We start from the raw sequence: 14,249 nt of genomic DNA on the forward strand, positions 1-14,249 counted from the left end.
GACCACTAAAACAGAAAGTAAAAACAAATTGGGTTGCCTCCCAACAAGCGCTTTCTTTTATGCCTTTGAGCTAGGCATAATGCAAGAAGATCAAGTTTATCAATTGAATCATCATCAAGATCATCAAAGAGCTCTTCAATGATACAACTAGTCTTAAGAGGACTCTCAAAGAGAGGCTTAGTGGAAACACTTCTAGGAGCAAAAGCAAAGGTAGTAAGACCAATTGGAATTTCATTTCTAATTCTATTTAAGAGAGGTATCTCTTCCAAGGTCTTCATAGTTTCAACACCCTTAGCAATAGGTATACTTGTTTTGGGTTGAGGAACCTTGGGTACGTTAACAAACCTAGGTCCCTTCCTTGCGTGGCTTTCTACCTTTTTAGTCTTGATAGAGGATAGAGTAGTTCCTAACGTTTCAAAAATACCCTCGATCTTATCAATCCTAGAAGGATCCACATCATGGGATTTAAGGGTCTCCAAGATTTTGTAAATTTTGTTCATGGAGCTATCAAGTTTATTTAAGTTCCCTTGAATCCTACGATGTACTTCATTAATTTTACCCATGCTTGGCATCTCTAGCTCTATTTTCTCTAGTTTACTCATAATATGAGATAAAGTGATATCATTCTTTATGTTAACAATAGGTGGGATTCCGACAAGATTTTCCATAACGTTAAGAGCCTCCCCAACGGGAGCTTCCAAGAAATTCCCTCCTATTGTTGAGTCTAGAACAAACCTATGCCAAGAAGTAATACCAACATAAAAATTTCTAAGCAAAATAGTGGTGGATTGCTTCTTGGTGGCTCTATCTTGAGAATTTTTAATTATATACCAAGCAACTTTCAAAATTTCTCCAACCCTTTGTTTGAAGGTGAGAATCTCTCCTTCGGGCGCAACACTAGTGACAAAGGATTTAGGCATACTAACTAAACAAAGCAAAGTAACTAATTTTTTGTGGTTTTTGGTATAGGACTCTAAAGCAAAAACTAGAAAGCAAACTAACATGACTAAAAAGCAAAGGTAAAAGATAGTGTGCAACTCCCCTATCTTGAAGAGTGGAGTCCCCGCCAACGGCGCTAGAAATTCGCTTGATGACGAGGTGATGTATATGCTTCTCGCCCCTTGTTGGACCCCAAGTGGAAGGTGCAGATGTAGTTAGTAGCAAATTTCCCTTACACGGAGACTGTAAGGTTTATCGAACCAGGACGACTCCTAGGCTCAACAAGTAGGTGTCTTCCACCCTGGCGCTAGCAGAAGACGTGGACCTGCACACACAACAAATAACTTTGCTCCCAACGAGTACAGAGAGGTTGTCAATCTCTCGGCTTTGTAGTTTGCAAAGGATCAAAACACAAGCGGGAAGGTAATAGTGATTGCAACGGAAAAGTAAAGAAAGCGGTAAATAGTGGAGGTGTAAGCAATGATGGTGATATGGACCGGAGTCACATGACGTTCACTAGTGATGTCTCTCTCCCAAAAGACGATAAACAACTATGCTAGGGTAAACAACTCACAATTGGGCAATTGATAGAATTATGATCGCACGGCAATGCTAATTATGCTCCTTGATAGTTAGAGGTTCAATAGTAATGGACAATACGCTGAGACAAGTAGACTGTTTATTCATCAGCATCTACTTACTAATCATCCACCTTGAGATATCTATCCAAAACATCTCTCCGGTATTAAGTTGTGAGCCCCACCCAAAGTGTAAACTCAAAGCAATAGACAACTGCATTAACGAACTTTGCGTAAGGTAAACAATCCTTGCAACCTTGGTCACAAGCACCGTTGTTTTCTCCCTGGTGGCAACAAGCACATCCCCTAGTCTCATGTTTCTGTCACTCAAGCTAGACATCGAGGGGCCCGAACCCACAATCATGCATAACGCTCTCTCTTGGAGTTACGATCTACTACTTGGCCAAAGCAATAAAAAGCAATGGAGAACATGCAAGAATCACTAGGGAACATAATATAAAAGGATAATCAAATATATAACTCATAACAATCTGAACATAATCTCATAATCCATCGAATCCCAACAAACCAAGCATGGCAATAGCAAGAGAATTACATAGATGCCTTGATCATGTAGGGCAGCTCACAAGGACTAACCATTGAAGCACAAGATTGGAGAGAAGACATCTCATAGCTACTAGTCATGGACTCATGGTCCAATGGAAACTACTAACGGCACATCCGGGAGGCCTCCATGGCGGTGGAGAAGCTCTCGGAGGTCAATGCTCCCTCCAGCGGGGTGCCGGGAAAAGTTCTCCTCACGCTCCCAATCTCGAAAGTGCTAAGGCGGCGGAAAGATGGAGAAATTTGTGATTCCCGATAGTCTGCGAGGGTTTCCTCACGGAACACTAAATATAGGCCAAAGGAGGGCACCAGAGGAGGTAGGGCCCACCCAGGCGACCTCCTGGCGCGGCATGGGGCCTGGTCGCGCCAGCAGGCCACTTGGGAGGCCCCTAGCCCTCCTTCGGTGATCCCAAAGCTTCTGTTTCGCTGATTTCTTTTATATATTTTTCTGGATTTTTTCGGGCTTCGAAAAATTGGGTAAAATCCCTTGCAAAAAAGACATTAGCACACAGAAACTGGCAATGAGTGCACTGAGTTAGTACGTTAGTCCAAATATGTGTAAAATGATATAAAATTGTAGCAAAAACATGTAACAATGTCACCCAAAAGATCATGGAACAAGCAGAAATTATAGATACATTTGGGACATATCAGTTGTGCGAATCGAGACTCGGATTTGTCACTCCGTGTGACGGAGAGGTATCTCTGGGCCCACTCGGTAATTCATCATCATATTGACCTCAGTGTGACTAAGGAGTTAGCCACGGTATGATGTGTTCTAGAATGAGTAAAGAGACTTGCCGGTAACGAGATTGAACAAGGTATAGGGATACCATGATCGAATCTCGGGCAAGTATCATACCGGTAGACAAAGGGAATTGCATACGAGACTGATTGAATCCCTGACATCGTGGTTCATCCGATGAAATCATCGTGGAACATGTGGGAGCCAACATGGATATCCAGACCCCGCTGTTGGCTATTGACCGAAGAGGTGTCTCGGTCATGTCTGCATGGTTCCCGAACCCGTAGGGTCTACACACTTAAGGTTCGATGATGGTAGAGTTGTAAAGGGAATAGTATGTGGTTACCTAAGGTTGTTAGGAGTCCTGTATGAGATCCCGGACGTCACAAGGAGCTTAGGAATGGTCCGTAGGTAAAGATTGATATATAGGAAGTCTTGTTTTAATCACCGTAAAAGTTCCGAGCTCATCGGTAGTTTACCGGGAGTGCCGGGGGAGGACCCCCGGGAGGGGTGTGACGACCAAAGGACTTCATGGGCTGTTAGAGTAGGTGGACCAGCCCTCATTGGTCTGGCCAAGGCCTTCCCTAAAGGCCCATGCGGCTAGGAATAAGGAGATATGGAAAAAGGAGGTTTAAAAGGAAGGGATCCACCTCCCTTGTGGGAGGTGGACTCCTCCCTTAGCTCGGGTGAACCCCTCCTCCTTGGAGGAGGGGCCAAGGCGGCCCTCCCTCTCCCTCCTACTATATATACTTGAGGTTTTGGGATTTTTGAGAAAAAAGTTATCTCTCCCCAACGGCGCAACCCTACCTCTCTCTTCTTCCTCCTCTGCAGCGCTTGGCGAAGCCCTGCCGGAGAACCACATAGCTCCACCGCCACCATGTCGTCGTGATGTCGGAGCTCTCCCTCAACTTATCCTCACTCCTTGCTGGATCAAGAAGGAGGAGACGTCATCGGGCTGTACGTGTGTTGAACACGGAGGACCATCGTTCGATGCATAGATCGGAATCTATCGTGGTATGAATCGATGCGAGTATGACTCCATCAACCGCGTTTTAGCAACGCTTCCGCTTAGCGATCTTCAAAGGTATGCAGATGCTCTACTACTTCACTCGTTGTTGGTTTCTCCACAAATAGATCCTTGTATGGCGTAGGAAATTTTTTGAAATTACTACGATCCCCAACAGGGTTAAGTATATTGATGTAGTAATATGAAAGGGCATGAGTACTTGATCATTTGTTATTAGAAACATCAATATTAAAGATTGTTAATTGTGACTCATCTAAATATTGGTTATGGCATGGTGATGATGTGTGATCGTTCTTATGTCTAATTGAAATTCTATCGTGCTATTTGGGTCGGGGGCGCGCGATGGTTAAATCCTACCAATCTCCTCCCAAGGGGTATGCGATAGTACTTCGCTTCGAGAGATCTAATAGGCTTTGAAATAAGTGTGTGAGTTCGTTATAAATAATGTGAATCCATGGATATACGCACTCTCACCTTTCCATAATTGCTAGCCTCTTCAGTACTGTGCATTTCCCAATCTCACCTCGAGAGTCGGTGCAGCCTTCGTCGGTGCATCCAAACCATGTGATATGATACGCTCTATCACACATAATCCACCCTATATCTTCCTTAAAATATCCACCATACCTACCTATCATGTCATTTCCATAGCCATTCTCAGATATATTTCCATGCAACTTCCACTGTTTTGTCACATGACTTGTGTGTTCATCATCATATTGCTTTTCATGATCATGTAGCTAACATTTGTGGCACAGCCACCATTCATCATTACCTACATGTTATGCTAGATCATTGCACATCCTCGTACACTGCTAGAGGCATTCATATAGAGGCATCTTGTATAGTTTTTAACATCGAGTTGTAAGTAAATAAAAGTGTGATGATTGTCATTATTAGACCACCGTTCCAGTGAGGAAAGGTTGATGGAGAATATGATTCCCCCACAAGTCGGGATGCGACTCCAAACGAAAAATGAAAAGAAAAGAAAAAATAGAAAGAAAAAAGAAAGAAAAAAAATAAAAAATAAAAAAATGAGAGAAAAGAGAGAAGGGTCAGTGCTACTATCTTTTTCCACACTTGTGCTTAGAGGAGCACCATGTTCTTCATATAGAGAGTCAACTCACTTGTCATTTTCAGATGCTAGTGGGAACTTTTTTTAATTATGGAACTTGGCTTGTATATTCCAACGACACGCTTACTCAAAATGCTCTAGATCTTCATGAGCAAGCTAGTTGTATGCACACCCACTTAGCTTCCACTGAGCTTTCATAAACTTACAGCTCTACTGCATTCCTTGCAAGGCAATCCCTACTCCTCTCATTGATATGATTGATGGGCATTTCCATAGCCTGTTGGTCTGCCTAGTTGATGTGAGACTTTCTTTCCACTTTGACTCCTTTTGATACCTACCACCATACTCTATTCCACCCATATGCTATATGCATGGTTCACGCTCATGTATTAAGTGAGGTTCAAAATGTTGAAGTGTGTTAGAAGTATGATTTATACTTATGCACTCAAGGCGGAGCCATGCCATGCTAATATGATAAAATGAGTAGGAACAATCTTTATGTATCGTATATTTTTAATATGAATGATTGTGATTCTTATGTTTATGGATATTATTATCTTTATATCAATTATTTTAACATTTCTTAGGATCATACCTAAAAGAGAATACATGTTAGGTAGCATGTCGCATCAAAAAATCTGTTTTTATCATTTACCTACTCGAGGACAAGTAGGAATTAAGCTTGGGCATGCTGATACATCCCCAACGTATTGATATTTTTTTATTGTTTCATGCTATTATATTATAAATCTTGGATACTTTATATGTAATAATATACTATTTTACATTATTTTTGGAACTAACCTATTAACCCAGTGTCTAGTGCTAGTTGTTGTCTTCTGCTTGTTTTGGTTTTCGAGGAAATCTGTACCAAACGAATTCCAAACGCTATGAAATGTTTTTACGATTTTTTCCGGACAAGAGAGACCTTGGAAGCTTTGGAAGGATATTAGAAGATACATGAGGAGACGACAATGCAACACGGGGTGTCCAGGTGGGGATAGGCGCGCCCTGATGCCTTTTGGGTGCCTCGTGGCTCCGAATGACCTAATTCCACCTCCATAAATTCTCTAAAATTGGGAACCCAGCAGTGAGCCACCCGAAACAATTTTTCCGCCGTCACAAATATCTATTCCGCCGTGATCCCATCTGGAGACCTTTTTCGGTGCCATGTCAGAGGGGGGATCAATCACGGAGGTCGTGCACATCAACATTGTTGCCTCCATGATGATGTGTGAGTAGTCCACCATAGACCTATAGGACCATAGCTAGTACCTATGATGGCTTCTTCTCTCTCTTTGATATTCCATACAAATTTCACCGCAATTCCCACGGTGATCTATCCAATGTAATTCTTTTTTGTGGTGTGTTTGTTGGGAGCCGATGCATCGTGGGTTTATGATCAGATTATTCATGAATATTAGCTGAGTGTTCTCTGAATTCTTTTATGCATGATTGTTATAGCTTTGCATTTCTCTCCGATCTATCGGTTTGGTTTCGCCAACTAGATTGATTTATCTTCAATGGAAGTGGTGCGTTGTGATGGGTTCAATCTTTCGGTGCTCAATCTCAGTGATAGAAAGGGACATGACACGTATTACATTTTTTCCATTAAGGATAAAATCATGGGTTCTGGACATATTGTGTGTCTTACTTTGTCTACATCATGTCATCTTGCTCTAAGCATTACTCTGTTTTATACTTAATACTCTAGATGCATGCTGGATAGCGGTCGATGAGTGAAGTAATAGTAGTAGATGCAGGCAGGAGTCGGTCTACTTGCTTATGGACATGATGCATATATACATGATCATTGCCATGAATAATATGTCATAACTATCTCATATTCTTCCCCTAATAAACTAGTTGCTATTGTGTTAATTGCCTAACCATAATTTGTTTACCCACCGCATCTTATGTTCAAGAGAGAAGGCTCTAGCGAAAACTATGGCCCCGGGGTCTACTTACATTTATTTACTAACACTCTAAAAATACTTTACTGCAATTTATTTACTTTTATATTTCTATTATTTGTCTATCAATATTTAATACTTGCAAGTAACGAGTTCAAGGGGCTTGACAACCCTCCTCCCTACGTTGGGTGCAAGTGTTTGATTCACTCTGTGCAGGTGTTGTCGAAGGGGGTTTGCGCGATTATCCTATTGGTTCGATAACCTTGGTACTCATTAAGGGAAATACTTATCTCTAATGTAGTGCATCTCCCCTCCTCTTTGGGGGAACACCCAATGCGGTTTACAAGAAGCACCTCGCAGGAGGTCGAGTAGTACCGCTCAAGAGATAGTACCAGTGGTAGGAGTGGTAGTACCGCCGGCAGGAGACAAAAAATCCAAGATAAAAAAAGGTGTCTTATGGAAAAACAAAAAGGGGTTGTAGCAAGGGAAGGTTGGGTTGGAGACTTGAAAACACATTAATGGGAAGAACCACACCACAAACAAATGGAAAATAAATGAAGAGGGAGTGATGCAAATATCAAGAAGATCTAAAGTCAATATAAAGCAAATGAAGCTAATTTATAACACACCCTTGTTAAGAGGGAGGGCGGTGGTCGAAGCCACCTATGTTTGAGTCAATTGGTATGGCACCGCGAAGATTTTAGCCTTGGCCCCGTGACCAAAACTCACCTTTGAAACACAAGCACCATCAACAATGACTAATGTGAAAGATTTGGTCTATTTACGCATGACAAGGAGAGGGAGAGTTTATTTAGAGAACAACACTCCCCTTATGTCCATTCCTACATATAAAACTGGATAAAATGATGAATGCGGTAGGATGTGCATTACTTCATGCCACATTGCTCAAATCAAGGATATTTAGCTCATTCCTTAACTCGTGAAATCTTGCTTCATCGAGTGGCTTCGTAAAAATATCCGCTAGTTGCTCATGAGTGTTGACATATATAAGATCAATCTCTCCATACTTGATATGCTTCCGGATGAAATGATGATGAATCTCAATATGCTTTGTCTTGCAATGTTGAATCGAATTGTAGGAGGTCGTGATTGCACTTTGAGCAAGTTGCACAAGTAGGAACTCCAGGCAACAGAAAGGTAATAGAGGAACAAATCTCGCATGACATGGATCGTCATGCCACTACTCCAATGGGACCTTCCCATTAATGTTGGCATATGGTTACAAGCAGGACCTCCTCGGCTTCCATCTCGGTGGGGTCAGCACGGGTCGGGGCTTCTAGCAACGGGTTGGGTGGTGGAAACTCGCGCCTGATGCGACAGCTGCTCGGGTTGGCGACGACGACTTGATTTGTTCATTGACAGTGCAGGCTGAGGGTGGCTAGGGTTGCAGACCACCCCTCTGTCGTATAGGCGTCCAGTACAGGTGGTGGCATAGTGGTCGTGGGCATGTCCAATGGTTGTCGTGTGTGTGTTGTTCTCCTCTAGTGAGCTTAGGCTATCCGTAATAGGAGTATCATAGCTAGTATCATACATGCTAACTAAGCAATTTCGATGAGGTGGCATAGAATTAAATGAAGAAAAAAAGGGTTGAGTATCATATTATGATATTGTATCTCTCCCTAATAATAAAGCAAATAGGGTTTCTGGTCGTCCGTCATGGAAATCATCCCTAAAGTTTGCATAAATTACCCACCATGCCACCGTAAGTAATAGAAAACGTTTCACAAAGAAAAAAATTCTTGGACTGGGCCGGCCCATGTAAAAACCTCCTATATTAAGCTTTGCACGCTGGGAGAATATCCAGCACACCGTATGGGCCGGCCCATGCACAGGCGCGTGCTTTTAGTTTCATTTATTTATTTATTTCCAGTTTCGTTTTATTTTTTTATTTTAAATAATTTAAAACTTCAAATAATCTTTAAAATTTTAATAAACTGGAAATTATAAATCAACATATTTAAAAAATAAAATGTTTGTGACTTCAAAAACTGCCCGGAGTTTTGTATAAAATGCTCGCATATACAATAAAATGTTGCAATTTTAGAAAAATATTTGTACAATAAGAAAAGTCCATGATTTCAAATACAATTCCATGTATTCAAAATTATTAAAGGCATTTAACAAAATGCTTTCTAATTGAAAATATGTTAATGCATTTAAGAAATGTCCTAAATTTTAAAAATAGCTAATGCCTGTTTTGATAGTTTCTTTTTTTTATTTAAAATTTTCCATTCCATTTTTGTTTATTTCTAATTTAAATAATTTAGAATTACATAAACTTTTACATATTAAAAAAATAGAAATTTTGAAATAAAATGCTGACGAAAACATAATGTCCATGAATTTAATAAATATATTACTGATTTATAACAATATCCACGAATTTAATAAATATATTACTGATTTATAAAAATGTTTGTTTATTTATAAAAACTTCATGCGTTTAAAAAAGTGTTTGTGAATTTAAAATAAAATCCTCCAACATAAAAAATTATGTTCGCCTTTTCTTGAATTGGTCGCCAATTCAAAAGAAAATATTTAAACCCGTTCGAAATATAAAAAATATTCACGATTTTTAGTAAATGTCTGTAAATTGTAAAAAATGTTCTCGATTTTAAAATTGTTCCCATATTTGTAAAATTGTTCACGAAAGATCTAATGTATGTAGTTAAACATTAATGCTTCTAAGTCGACAATATAAATGTGTGAATTTTGAAGATTAACAGTTGGATGGATCGAATTATTATTGTATGTTTTCTAATTTTTTTTTATTGAAATTCAGAATAAATCTTTGAGTTACCAAGATTTTTGACAACCATGATATATATTTTTTTTAAATGTAAAGATTGTTTCAACTTGTAAATAAATTTAAAAGAAGAAACATTTTCTTGCATTTGTGCATAAATTTTCAAAATCAAGCGATGATATGTGAACATAATGTGGTCACCATCATTGAAGGTTATGTTTTTTCGTGGCAACGCACGGGCCATTTTTGCTAGTCATACTAAATGATGTGCTACTATGTGTCTTACATGACAATAAATGAACAACCCTATGATACTAACATATAATACTATGCATTATGAATATGGTATCATACACTACTATCATATGCATGATACTACCCGTTATAACCAGCCTTATCGCGAGGAGTGTGTGTAGGTTTGAGCGGCACACATCAGTGGTGGGATAGCGGTGGCGGACCGAGTCGTGGGGAGCCGATGGAGGTGCCAGCTGCAACTGGACAGACCTGATGGGGCAATGCACGTACTTCTGGGGAGTGCTGGCTGGAAAACGACTGGTGGGGTGAGTTGCCACCGATGCAAGGGGTGGACACATCCCCCCCCTTCCAGGGTTGTATGCTTTTTTAGCATGATCTCCGACCATGTCAAGGTAGAGTTTCATGGGTTGGTTGGGGTGGTGTCCATGTGTTATGGTGTAGGTGATGAGCTTAGATTGGTTGTAATCGGAAGTATCATATACTAGTATCATGCATATGATACTAGTGTATGATATTACATCTGTAGTACATAGTATCATAAGTTAGTATTATAGGACAGCATTAATTACCATGCATGACACATAGTAGCACATCATTTAATATGATACGGTATCATGATATGATACTCAACCATCTCTTTCTTCATTTAATTCTATGCCACCTCATCAAAATTGCCTACTTGGCATGCATGATAATACTTATGATACTACCATTACGGACAGCCTCATCTTTGAATGTCAGGGATGCGGTCCTGGACAGCAAGCTTTGTGATGGCGGTGGTAGCTCGCTCTGTGGTGGCGGTGGTAGCTTCGCCTCTCGGTCACAAGGGGTCACAAGGGGAGTGGCGGCGGGAGGGGGCTCTACCTTGTTCTCTTCCAAGGAAGTGGCGGTGCCTAGGTATGTTTGGGACGTACTGGTATTCGCCATGGTGGCGACCTAGGTGTCTCCTCGTGGGGTGGCTAGTTCGTGAGCGAAAGCTTCATGCTTTGGCACCCGCAACGCATGTGGTTGACACTATCCTCTTGAGGACGTTGCCGTGGGTCTCTTCCCTATTCAGGGCTTCGCGTGAAAATCCTCATCCCTATACTAGGTCTCCCCGTGAAAATTCATGCTCGCGGACACAGGTAGCGGCGACGCTTTGCGCGCCATCACTCTAATGATTGCATTAATTTGTCGAGCCAAGCTGATGTGTTAGACTTGCTCTATGATTTATATTATATCTTTAAATCTGTCTTGTAAGAGTATATCCTCACTACTTTGTATTGTTCGGATGTGTACTTTGGTTTATTATATGCTTGATCTACAAAAAAGTATGTTTAGAGGATGATTACGGGCATTCCACCATTGGATTTAATACGGGAAATCTTTATCTATACATTATGTACAATAAATAGAGGGGTTATTTGATTGACAAAATATCTTTACCTATATCTTATTTATAATGTAATATAATATAGTACCAAGTAGTATAATATACTCCCTAATATAGTAATATACTCCTCTTTTCCATAATATAAGAGCGTAATAATAATAATAATAATAATAATAATAATAATAATAATAATTAGTAATAATACTAAAGCGATTATTGCTTCTGTCGGAAAATCTGTCGTCGCCGTTTTTGCAAAAAGAAAAACCTCTTGTTTTATGGTAATCAACCCGCAGTCCTATTTTTATTTGAGATACTAGCAAAAGGGCCCGTGAGTTGCAATGGGAGAAAAAAAACATAATCTCCAATAGTGATAACCGCATTATATTCACATCTCATCGCATGATTTGGAAAGACATATCGCACTCCTGTAGCCAATAGACTCCCACATCGATTTTTCTAAAACATGACACTGGTTTTAGAGAGTTAATCTCAAGCTTATATGTGGTTCTCAACTTGTGTCGGGTTCCTTTCTCTTTTGCTGGAATCCGTTAAGCTCTTAGCCTGGAGCTTACTGTTTTTGATCCATTCAATTACACCTTTGTAGTATCTTCGGTAGCAAGAAAAGTTTAGCTGACCATCCAGAATTGTCTATTGAGAAGAAAAAAAACGTACTCGACAGTTGGTCGTTCTTTAAATTTATTTGATCGATACAAAAAATTGTGATGTGTGCAAAAGAACATATTATAATCGCAATCATAATTTGTTTCATTTTGAAACATATTTTCATACTCTGAAAACCTTTCTCCGTACAAGAACAACACAACTCTATGTTCAACCAAGGTTTCTCCCCTCCCCCTCCCCCCCCCCCCCCCCCCCACCCACCACCGCCATTAAAAAATAGGTTTCTGCTCCTCCTATTTTTTTGCAAAACTGGACTTCCATTGATTAACCATGGCTGTTTACAATCCAGATTTTAGAGAGATTGAATTTCGGTCAAGGTTTCTGCTCCTTTCCTACGAACTATAATATTTAATTTATTTTCAATATCAGAGTCACATGAATATAATAATATGGCTTACTAAGTTGGGACGGTTGCCCTCAAAATGTAAGTATGCCAGCTCAGTATTGTCACATAATCACAGTATGTCAATGTGAAGAGGGTGGAGGAGGCAAAAAGAGTTCAATCGCAGGGCAATGAAAACACACATTACCAAAATACCCATTTCTTGAAATGCCATGAACATTCACACGTAAAATCCAAGGGATGACCACGGGATTTTTTATAATGAATGGTGCTAGCATGCATAGCAACCAGTAACTTCCAGTCTGTGCATCTAGCAACAACAAATGATTAAAAAGGAATAGCAACACACACGAAATCACCACCGAGGGTCCACCGCGTGCCCCGTCTATGCTTATCAACATCGCCTTCTTCCACACCCAGCGCCGCTCTGCCTCGTGCAACCTCACCACCAAGCGTAGCTGCTCCTCCTCTTCTCCATCCATCCACCTCACCATCAGCGCTGCTCTCCTCTTCTCTATCCAGGGCGCCCACTACACACCCCAAGTTCTCCCTCCTCCCAACGCATGGTCGTCCTCCACCCCACAACAGTCGCTCGTGATGTGCCGACGATGCACTCCACTCCTGGCGTGCACGGCAGCGGTGGGTGGCCAGAGCTACTTCCCGGCTGCAAATGGTGGGGCGATGCGTCGTCTCGTGCTTGTGCGTTTGCTGCTGCGGCTCGGGCATGCGCAGTGGCGGCCTGTTCGCCAGCGCGCGGGGGCCTGAGGTGGAGTCCTCATGCATGGTGGAGCCCCTGCCGGTGAATGACTAGTGGCAATGGGGGGTTGTGATGCCGGTGTCCAGTGGCGACTTGGTTGCTCGGCAGATCTAGTGGATGGCGAGCATGCGTAGGGGCTGACTGGGCTTGTGAAAGGGGATCAGGGGCGCGTCCGCAGCCACCCAACACAGATTCCCTCCTGGCAGCTCGTCTGCTGGGGACGTGTTTGGCAGAGGCGATTGAGATCCTCCTGCAGCGGCGGAGCTTGGCAGGGCGGCGACTTTGGAAGGTGGAGCCGACAGGTAAGGCGAGGGGTGGATGGATACGCGGGTGCTGGCGACGAGCGACGGCCGGGTCTAACGCTCGGTGAGGCACATGCGCGGGGCAGAGATGGCCCGGAGATGACGGTCGTCGGCGCCACGCCGGAAATGACAGTGAACAACCGGAAATGGATAAGAGGAGAAGAGGAGATGCGCGGTGGTGAACTGGGGAGAAGGGGGTTTGTGTAAAATTAAATCGTTTTTTTCCACTTAATTTGTAGTGCGTGTTGAATACACAAAACGTCAGGGTCTTTTATGCAAAAATGCCACGACGGACGCGACGGACGCAGAAGCACTGCGTGCTTTATTATTACTAGCAAAAGAGCCCGTGCGTTGCAACGGAAGAGAAAATAACACACGCTCTGAACGCAATATATTTTCACATGGCATCACATTTGTGTTGCCGACGATGCCTTTAGTGCTCACACAATGAAAACACGTTTGAATATACAGTCACTCGGAATAAGATAAAAAATATGTTGTTTCTCCCCACGAGGTTTTTCAAAGGTGTGCATGTGTTGTTAACGATGTTTTCTTTCCTCTCAATTTGGTTTTAATTTAATGGATGTTTATTGCAATTTATATCATCGCCGGAAAGAGAGAAAAAAAGGACCGTGCACTACAGATTAAGTTTGCATCAAAAATAATATTTAAGAAGTATTCAACAGCTAAAAATAACATCCCATTTAGATTCTACACATTTTTTTAATCAAATTTCATATATAACATGTTAAAATCGGAGTTACGGTTTAAAAGATGGGAAACGTTACTTTTCAACCGACGGATCCTGCTTTCACGTCCACCGTCTCCTTTGTTCGCCACGTGGCCGAGCGGACGAGCCGTGACCCGTTTCCTGAAACAACTCCATTGTTTCAGGACGTTGTTCCTGCAACTTGGAAGTAGTTGCAGAACG

The sequence above is a fragment of the Hordeum vulgare genome, chromosome 2H, assembly GCF_904849725.1.
Source record: "Hordeum vulgare subsp. vulgare chromosome 2H, MorexV3_pseudomolecules_assembly, whole genome shotgun sequence".
Taxonomy (NCBI): Eukaryota; Viridiplantae; Streptophyta; class Magnoliopsida; order Poales; family Poaceae; genus Hordeum; species Hordeum vulgare.